This window comes from Heterocephalus glaber, unplaced genomic scaffold (assembly GCF_053883595.1).
Source record: "Heterocephalus glaber isolate CG9 unplaced genomic scaffold, H.glaber_assembly_v1.0 deba00001687, whole genome shotgun sequence".
Taxonomy (NCBI): domain Eukaryota; kingdom Metazoa; phylum Chordata; class Mammalia; order Rodentia; family Bathyergidae; genus Heterocephalus; species Heterocephalus glaber.
Window position 1 is genome coordinate 3136595 of NW_028258412.1, and position 8793 is coordinate 3145387.

Sequence of the window (8793 nt, forward strand, 5' to 3'; positions counted from 1 at the left end):
TGTCTACAGACATCAAGGGCCCTTGCAGACAGCAGGAAAAGGTGGCAAATAGGAAGACTGCGGGCTGCTGCTACCCAGGGAAACTTCCATGATGCCACATGACAAACGAGAGGCACCCAGGCCCAAGCTTTCAGAAGGGCATACTGTGATCACCAACCCTAGACCGTAAAGAAGCTGAATCTGACCCACCGCTCGTGCCACAAGTTCATGCACAGTGTTACATCGACAATACACTTGGATGGTCTGATGGATCCCAAGATGCTACCACACCCATGGGCTAATGGTCCATGCCCATTTCTCACTGTGGCACCCTGAAGGCAAAGACAGGGGGAGGTCTGTGTGTCCTGGTGCTTACAGTTGGGGCATTTATAACTTAGAATTGCTCAGCTCCAGTCTGAGGGTGGCACTTCTAGCAATAAGCAGAGACTTACTTGGGCCCACCATGTGGCCCATCATATGGCCTCATTCGGCCACCAGTGGAAGTCACCTTCAGAGGGAGCATGGGAGTCCAGGCTTCATTTTGGGGCCATGAGGTGGGCTTTGGGTTGCAGTGTAGGATACTCAGTAAGGGTCTCCTTTGCCTCCATGACCCCTTAACTATCAAGGGGACTCCGGGATGGCCGGAGGTGGGAAGATCTAAGCAGTGTCCACCTTCCCTTCAGGCCTCCTGGTGTGGTGTGAGGTCCCTGGTGTTTCCCTGCCATTCCTGCACCAGCTGGGATCTGGCTGGAGGAATGGAAGGGCACACACATCTCTGGTCACCACACCACAGGCTTTATCTGCTTCCCTCACTGACAGTCGCAGGGGTGTCCCTGGTGACACAAAGGACACCCCTCATTCTGTTAATGAGACACAAGTTAACGGGAACTAGAAAATAATTTACAACCAGCACTGCAAAGCCAGCGATGTCAAGGATTCCAACTGCTTGAGAGGAGAGTAGACTAAAGATTATTGGAAGCCTCCTACCCTGCTGGTGGGAGTGTAACATGATACAGACACTTTGGAAGTTTGCCAGTTCCTCAAAATGTGAAACAGAGTGACCATATGACCCAGCAATTCCACCCCAGGCATGTACCTAAAAGAATTGAAAACGCAGGTATGACTTACGCATAAATGTTCATAATAGTAATATTCATAATAGCCAAAAATACAACTCACATGTCCATCAACAGACAGATGAATAATGTGGTATATCCACATAATGAAGTATCATTCAGTCATAAAAAGTAATTAAGTACTAAAGAAAGAAAAGTAATGATGTACTGATAAATGCTACAAAGGGATAAACTTTGGAAGCACCATCCTGAATGGAAAACACCAATCACAGAAGGCCACACAGTGTATACTCCTATTCATAGGCAAATTCACAGAGACAGAAAGTAGTAGATTAGTAGTTGTGAGGGATCAGGGATGGAGGGGTTGGGATGTGACTGTTAATCAGTACAGTGTTTCTTTTTGGGATGGACAAAATGTTCTAAAATTAGACAATGATCATCGCACAACTCTGAATATCCTAAAACCCACTGAAGTGTATATTTTAAAAGGCCAAATTGTATGGTATGTGAATCATATCCCAATAAAGCTATTGTAAAAACTTATGAGGTTCTTTTTTTTTTTTTTTTGGTACCGGGGATCAAACTCAGGACCTTGTGCTCGTGAGGTAGGTGACAGAACCACTGAGCTAAATCCCTGGCCCTGACTTACGAGATTTTTGAAAACAGGGTGAAACAAAGTCATACACTAAACCAGGCGTGGTGGTGCATGCCTGTAATCCCAGCACTTGGGAGGCTGAGGCGGGGAGATCAGTTCAAGGCCAGCCTATACCACAGGATGAGACCCTGTCTCAAAAAAAAAAAAGAGACATAATAGTACAATTAGGGTTCAGGGGGGTAAAATGGTTCACCCAGTTTTGCAGTCATGGAGACACTAATGCTGGGGAGGGGCAATGACTTGCCAAGCTACTACTAGCTACTATTATCCCTAGTAGACCAGGGCATCACACCCAAGGGTGCCCAAATCCAGGAGCCTGACTGTCAGAACACCCTGCTGAAATCAAAGGAGTACAGGATGGGGGTTGGGGGAGAGGGCCACAGCCCAGCCCAGGAGACAGACATACAAGGGAGTTCATAAGTAGGGAAAAAGTCAGCCATCCTTGAGATTCAAAACAGAAAACACCCAATAGTTGCCAGGGACAGCCAGAGATGGCTTCCAGGTGGTGGTGCTGCCAGAGGTTTCTGAAGGATGAATAGGAGTTTGCCAGTCCTCTTGCTCAACATCCCTACAGGACTTGAAATCAGGAGGCCTGAAGGTGAATTTCAGTTCTGCAATTCTGTCATATTCTAGTTCTGAGTCCTAGGGCCACAAGCACGTGACCTCCCTGAGCCTCAGTTTCCCCATCTGTAGAACGGAAAGGGGGCAAAGTGACAGTCAGTGTCCTCCACTGATTGTACTGAAACCGCTTTCACTCACCTCAGAGAGGATGAGCCTTTGAGTGGGAGGGCCGGACCGTGACCTCTGTCCACATAAATGACTTTGCAGGTCAAGCCTGGCCAGCCTGGGTGACTATGTCCCCTTGCTTTGCGGCCAATTCCGGCTCCAGGCAGGAGGCACTTTCCGCCCGGCTCTCAGTGAGGGAGAGGTTACAGGAGATGGGATCCTCCGGCCAAACTCAGGCCGTCCTCTGCCCCTCCTCGGCTGTGATCTCCGAGTTCACCAGGGCTCCCCCCACCCCGTGCTCTCGGCGTCCACCTCCCCAGACTACGATTTCCGTCCCCCACACCTACACGTCTGCCACGCCTCGTAACTGCACGGCGGCGCTAAGTTAACTTCCACGCGCGCCGGCGGCCGCCCGGGGGTCCCCCGCGCCGGGGCGGGGCTGGGGGCTCCAAAGGCGATGACACGCCGGCCCCCACCCCAACACACACACAACACACACGCGTGAGCGCGCACACACGCTGAGCGTCTCCCTGGTCCCCGCGCACCGCGGAAAGCGCTCGGGGCTCCCGGCGGGAGCGGAGCCTCGGACCGCGCGCCCGCGCCGCCCGCTCCCGGCTCCCAACCTGGACCGCGGGAGCTCGCGGGGCCCGGAGGAACCACGGGGACCAAGGCTTCCCGCAGCCCCGAGGGCACCCGCCTGCGCATCGCGCCCGCGCCCCGAGGCCGCGCCTGCCGGTGTAGCTGAGGTCCCCGCGCCGCCCGGGGCCACCTACCGTGCCGAAGCCAGCGTGCCCAGCCATCCCGGCTCGCCAGCCCCGCCGGGGAGGGGGGCGCCCGCTCGGGGCAGGGCCGGCGCCGTGACGTCGCGGGGCGGGGCGAGAAGCGGGGCGCCTTGCTTCCGCCCACCGCCACGCCCCCTTCGGCCCCCGCCCCGCCCGCCAGTTCCGGAACCTCGTGGTGCTCAGGGGCAAGTTTGGGACTGGCCTAGAAACCCGGAGATTCCAGTCCCACCGCCCTGGAAGTCCGGACCTGCAAGCTGGCTTGCTGTTAGGACGGGCTGCTCACCATCACTCCTTTCTGACAGCCCAGTTCGGTGACAGTGCAGTGCAGTGATCGCCAAAAAGCAGTCAAAGGGTATAAAACTTGACCCAGACGGTGATACTGTTTGTGCAAAAGAAAAAAGAGAAAAGGGCTTCGACGTGTATTCCCTGGTATCCGTGGTTCCATGGAAGGGGCAGTTTTACCCTGACATTCCCTACCTTCATCCTCATCCTGACATTTAGCAGTGTTTGAAGACAGTTGGTTTTTACAACTGGAGGGCCAAGGGGATGCTGGCTTCTAGGGAGTAGAACCCCGGGGACCTACAGTTCACAGGATGTCCTCCAACACTTACACACAAAGAACCAACCAGCCTGCAACGTCAACAATGCAGAGGTCAAGAAAGTGATAAACAGGAATGAAATAAAACTGCAGACTGGGAAGTCTCAGCTCTGTGTCTCTGTCTTCCATCTGCAAGGCGATAGACTTATCTGTGTGTTGTGTGCTTAGGCGGGGAATACAAAAGGAAAGCTGGGAGGAGGAGAAAGGGATCAGTCTTACTTCTTATGATGAACCTTTGTCCTTTTAGCTTCTTTTTAAAAAACTATGTGTGAATATTACCTTTTCAGAATAAATTTCTGTAACCGTTACAACTTCAACAGCAAACACGCACATGTGAAACCAAAGCACACAGTAAGCAGTTTGCCCATGGCCAGTAATTCATTCATGTGTCCAATAAATAGTCTGCCATGTGGAAATGAAATCCACTACCTCCATGGAGCTGGTATTACTGGTCTGGAAGCAATAAAACAATATTATTTAGTGTTTATTGAGTGCAATTATTACAGACTTTCTAGGGCTAATCAGATGGACAAATGTATTGAACACTGGTTGGGTGTTTTATATTGTCTCTTTGTGTAAAGAAATGGAGTTCAAAGGAAGAGGTTTGAAGGGGACTTCTGTTCCATAGCATTGTAGCAACAGCATTTGCTGAGGCTTATGCTAGGTGCCGAGTGGCACCAGGTAATTGAAGGACTAGAACCCGGTGTTCAAATGGGGATAGCTGGACCCTCCAACAAACTTTCACAGTAAAATGAGCCTGTGTAACTGTCCAAGCAGAAGCTCGAAGATAGGAGGCCTTCAGCCTGGGTGTGGGTGGACAAGAGCACCAATAACTCAAAACAGAGGTCTAAGAGCCAGCAGGAAGGAGGGGAATGTGGGGATCTGCATGAAGTACAGAGTGGACAGGATGTGGTGGAGGTGAGAGAAGAGATCAGAGGGACCTGCAGGGCCGGATACAGCGAGGATTCGTGGGCTGGGCAAGGAGTGCGGCTTTTTCTTGCAGGACAGAGAAAGAAGGTGTTCAGCAGGGAAAGGGTGTGGTTGGCTGTGTTTTGTGCAGAGAATGTGCTGGCTGCTTTGTGGAGGAGGAATAGTCAGGGAGACGGGTTTGGAAGTTGTTGAAATAATCCAAGAGAGGTTATGCAACTGGGACAAGGTCATAGAGGAAGTGTTCTGGTTCCAGAGATGTTTGGAAGACAAAATTGGCAGATCTCAGTGCAGGGCTAAGGAAGAGGACTAGAATGGTCCACTGGTTTCTAGATTGAGCCTTCTTCCCCCAGCATCCCAGCTCAGCAAACCTCTCTAGGTCTCAGTGTGACTGTCATCTCCTTGAGGAAGCCTGATTAAGTCTCATGTCATCCTGACAGATTGGACGCTGGACCATATAGCCTGGGGAATTTGATGTGACTTTGAAGGTAAATGAAAGAACTTTGTCTTGTCTGTATCCCCAGCTTGGGAACACCCAGAGTGGGGGCCTCCACTGTCCTCTCTGCACCCTACCTCCCCAGCGTCTAGACAAAGCCTGGCTCTTAGGAGGTCTTCAATCAATACTTCCTGAAAGCAGGAAGGATGGATGTAGCAGAAAACTCTTTTGATTGTAAAGCTCCTTCCAGCTCTGACATTCAAGTCGATGTGGGTGTCGTACCACTGAGTACACTTTATTCAGGTGCCTGCTATGAACTAAGCACCTGGGAAATATCATATTCAAGCTGATAATTTACTCTTTCCAACAACTTTCTGAGAGTTTATGATCTTTATTCCCATTTCACAGATGAGAAAACAGAGGCTCCATCAGGTAATTTGATGTGACCCTGGACAATAGCTAGTGACAGGCACAGCCGGAGCACAGACTTGGTCAGGTCTCTTTTCAGAGCCTTTTCCAGAATACTGGCTGCAGGAGGTGGCTCAGCTGTGAGAAGGAAGCCAGGAAGCCGAGGGAGACAAGTATGTGCCTTTCTCCTCCTTGGATGGATGTGGGATTACTATTCCCAGCCAGGTATTCAAGGACCCCCATGGCACTCTTTGATCCCGGGTGTCTGATCCAGGAAACTGGCTGTCATGGCAACGTGGCTCTAAACAAGATGCTCATCTCTTTAGAACCTCCCCAGGGCAGCCTGGAACCATGTCTTTCTCCTAAAACACAATTGCTGTGTGGCCATCAGCATCTGATGCTGGCATAAAAGTAGTCATCACTTCTGATTGCCTTGGGGGCGGTCCCTGTGCCCACCCCACATGCACAGATTGCTCATGTCTGAAAGAGTGGGTTGCTCGCTAGCACCATGGGTGAGAGATGATGTTCTGTAACCAAAATGCGTGTCTTCCCAAGATCTGCTACTCAAAGATTCAAGAGCTGGGATCTAACATTAAAACACCATGGGTCCCCAGCTTGCTCAGGCATGGAGCTCCATGGCCAGTGTTTAGGGTAGATTCCATGCAGACCCGACTCTGCCACTGAGAAGCCCCTGAGAAGGTGGGCACTGTGGCCACTCGTAAGTACAGTTCCACTGTTTACCTCACCAATACCTTTTTTTTTTTTTTTTTTTAGTTGAGCACCACATGTTAAAACTGGAAGTTTCAGTTTCAAGATAAAAGTATGACTTACCTTCATGTGCTGAAATTCTGTTCCAGGTGCTGGGCAGCTCATGTTTCGAGGTCATGTTGAAACTAGGACCTGTGGCAGGAACATTAGGCTTACAGCTCCTAAGTTATGTGCACCACTGGCCTGTTTATGTGTAATTATTTCATTTGTTTCTTTTCATCTTTACTATTTGTGCTCATAATTTTATATTTTTTATTATGATGTGTTTTGTGTATTATAAATTTGTTAGCAAAATGATAAGTGAAAAATAATGACTTCGTTATTTCCTTTTGGGTTTTGTTTATTTTGGTAAGTGTCTCTATCTCATTTTGGCAATGCCAGTACGCCCATTTTTTCCTATAGTAGCATTTATGAGAAAATGAGAATATCTTTGAGCTGAAAGCAGTCCAGAAGATCTGGACTGTGAATGCAAACAAGTTTTAGGTCTAACTTAACTGGTGAGTTTCTAGTGTATTTTTCTTTTTATAGGACTCACCAGATTGTCACATTGAAAAGAAAACTGTTAGATCTAATTATGTCCAAAATAGTTCTTTTAATAAATATAAAATAAAAATTCTGAATAATTGGAAAGCAGTTGTGTTATATTTTAATGGATAGCACTTACCTCTTTGTTTCTTGGGTTATAAATTGGTGCATTTGCCATTAATAGGACCTTGCAGTTGAAGAAATGTGAAAGCCAAGTTCACATGGCTCCCAAGACTGGTTCCGCTCCACTTCTGGAGAATGTGAGAGCCACACTCACAGACCTGAGGAACTTAGGACAGGAATCTAAGTAGCATGACATTGGAATCAGGGAATCGTAGAAATTAGAGAAAAAGGAGAGACTCTCAGAGAATTGTGGAACTTCAGAGCCACAGAATTCCAGCTCGGGGATCATGGAGCTGGGAGAACACTTGTGCTGCTGTTTTCCAAAAGGGAAGAACAAGACACAGGAAATGGAAGCCATTTGCCCAACATTTTCCAGCTTTGAGAGGAAGAACAGAACTAGCACTTGCACCTCTTGATTCCCCCCGGGAATCCTAGTCCACAGACAATGCTGTCTTCTAGTCCAGAGGGTCCAGGTGGAGAGAAGCAGAGTCAGAAGAAGAGGAAGGGTGAACACATTGGAGAGTGAGACCCAAGGAAGGCTGGTGTGTGTGTGTGTGTGTGCGCGCGCGCGCGCTTCAGCTTTGAAGCTCAGAAAAACCACAGAGGGGCATGTTAGTGATAGGTCTTCCACTACCTCAGCAGCCAATATGTATAGTAGCTGCCCTCTTCCTATGGTGCCTTGCCCCCGCCCCTGTGTGACGTCATGCCAAGATGGTTGCTCCTGGTCTTGGTCTTCGGCACTTTTACCTGACAGTTAGGAGACCCCACTTTTCTTGCCAGCATCATCTCCTGCCATACTTAGCATCCCTTCCCAACCCCCACGTTTGGCTGCACAACCACAGAGCTACTGCTCCCACCTCAACATACCTTGCTGGGGTCCACCACAAGCTCGCTCAACCACCATGCCTTGATGGTGCTGTAGGGCTGGCTAGTACAGTTGGGCAGGTTGGGCACAGCACAAGGATGCCACATTCACCTTATAGACAGACTTCTAGCAATAATTTCTGGCAGAAAATTAGTAAAATGTCTTGAGGGAGAGACATGTTTTTATCATCTGTACAAGGGTGCCATATGGGATAGCAGGGACCCTGTTGTTTGCTCTGCCTAGAATATTATCTTTCCTGTTCTGCACCAAGTAAGCTCCTGCTCCATCCTTCAAGGGTTTCTTTCAGTATTCTCTCCTCCAGGAAGATATCCATAGCAACACCCTCCTCCCTCCCGCTTCCTGCATGGATTAATCGTTAACATCAGTCAGTGATAACCATTGATATGAGAGCCAATAATGCCTGGCTGGTATTTCCATAAGAGACGGTCTGGAACCTGGACCCACAATTAAGTAACACTGAGTAAGATACACAAAAGTAATGTTCTTTTCAATCTTCACTGATCAGATCATGGAGAGAATCAAATCTTAGTAGGAGCAAGCCTGTCTTTCACACTTTTCTCCAAAGCTTGCTGATCAGCTGCTTAGCCAAAGAGCAAGCAGGCTGCCCACTCGGATCCTCCAGCAGCCAGGGGTGTTGCCGAGAATTCAACACTCAGCCTTCTTTAAATTATACTTGATCTGTGTACATGACCACTTCCTGTCTATGGTATATGATACTAATTTTCCACTTTCTGAGTGTTATAAAGTCTTATTTACAAATCAATGCATTTAAGCATAAGACAGCGTGAGTGTATTTACATAAAAATGTAAAGTACACAGCCATTCAGGTGGTAGGCAGATAGGGCAGTCATGAGAGTGTGGCTTGAAGGATGGCAATTTGAAAGCAGAGATTCACTGAAGAGTG

The 8793-nt window shown here is 48.8% G+C and overlaps 1 protein-coding gene across 1 annotated transcript in view; it reads right to left on the reverse strand.

Moving 5' to 3' along the window:
• Tpst2 (tyrosylprotein sulfotransferase 2) overlaps nt 1–3298 on the reverse strand; it is a 53319-nt gene extending 50021 nt beyond the window's left edge. The window contains exon 1 of the mRNA XM_004843356.4: nt 3210–3298. The gene's annotated coding sequence lies outside the window, so the exon portion shown is untranslated. The remainder of the gene's footprint in view (nt 1–3209) is intronic.
• Between the last annotated feature and the right edge of the window lie 5495 nt (nt 3299–8793).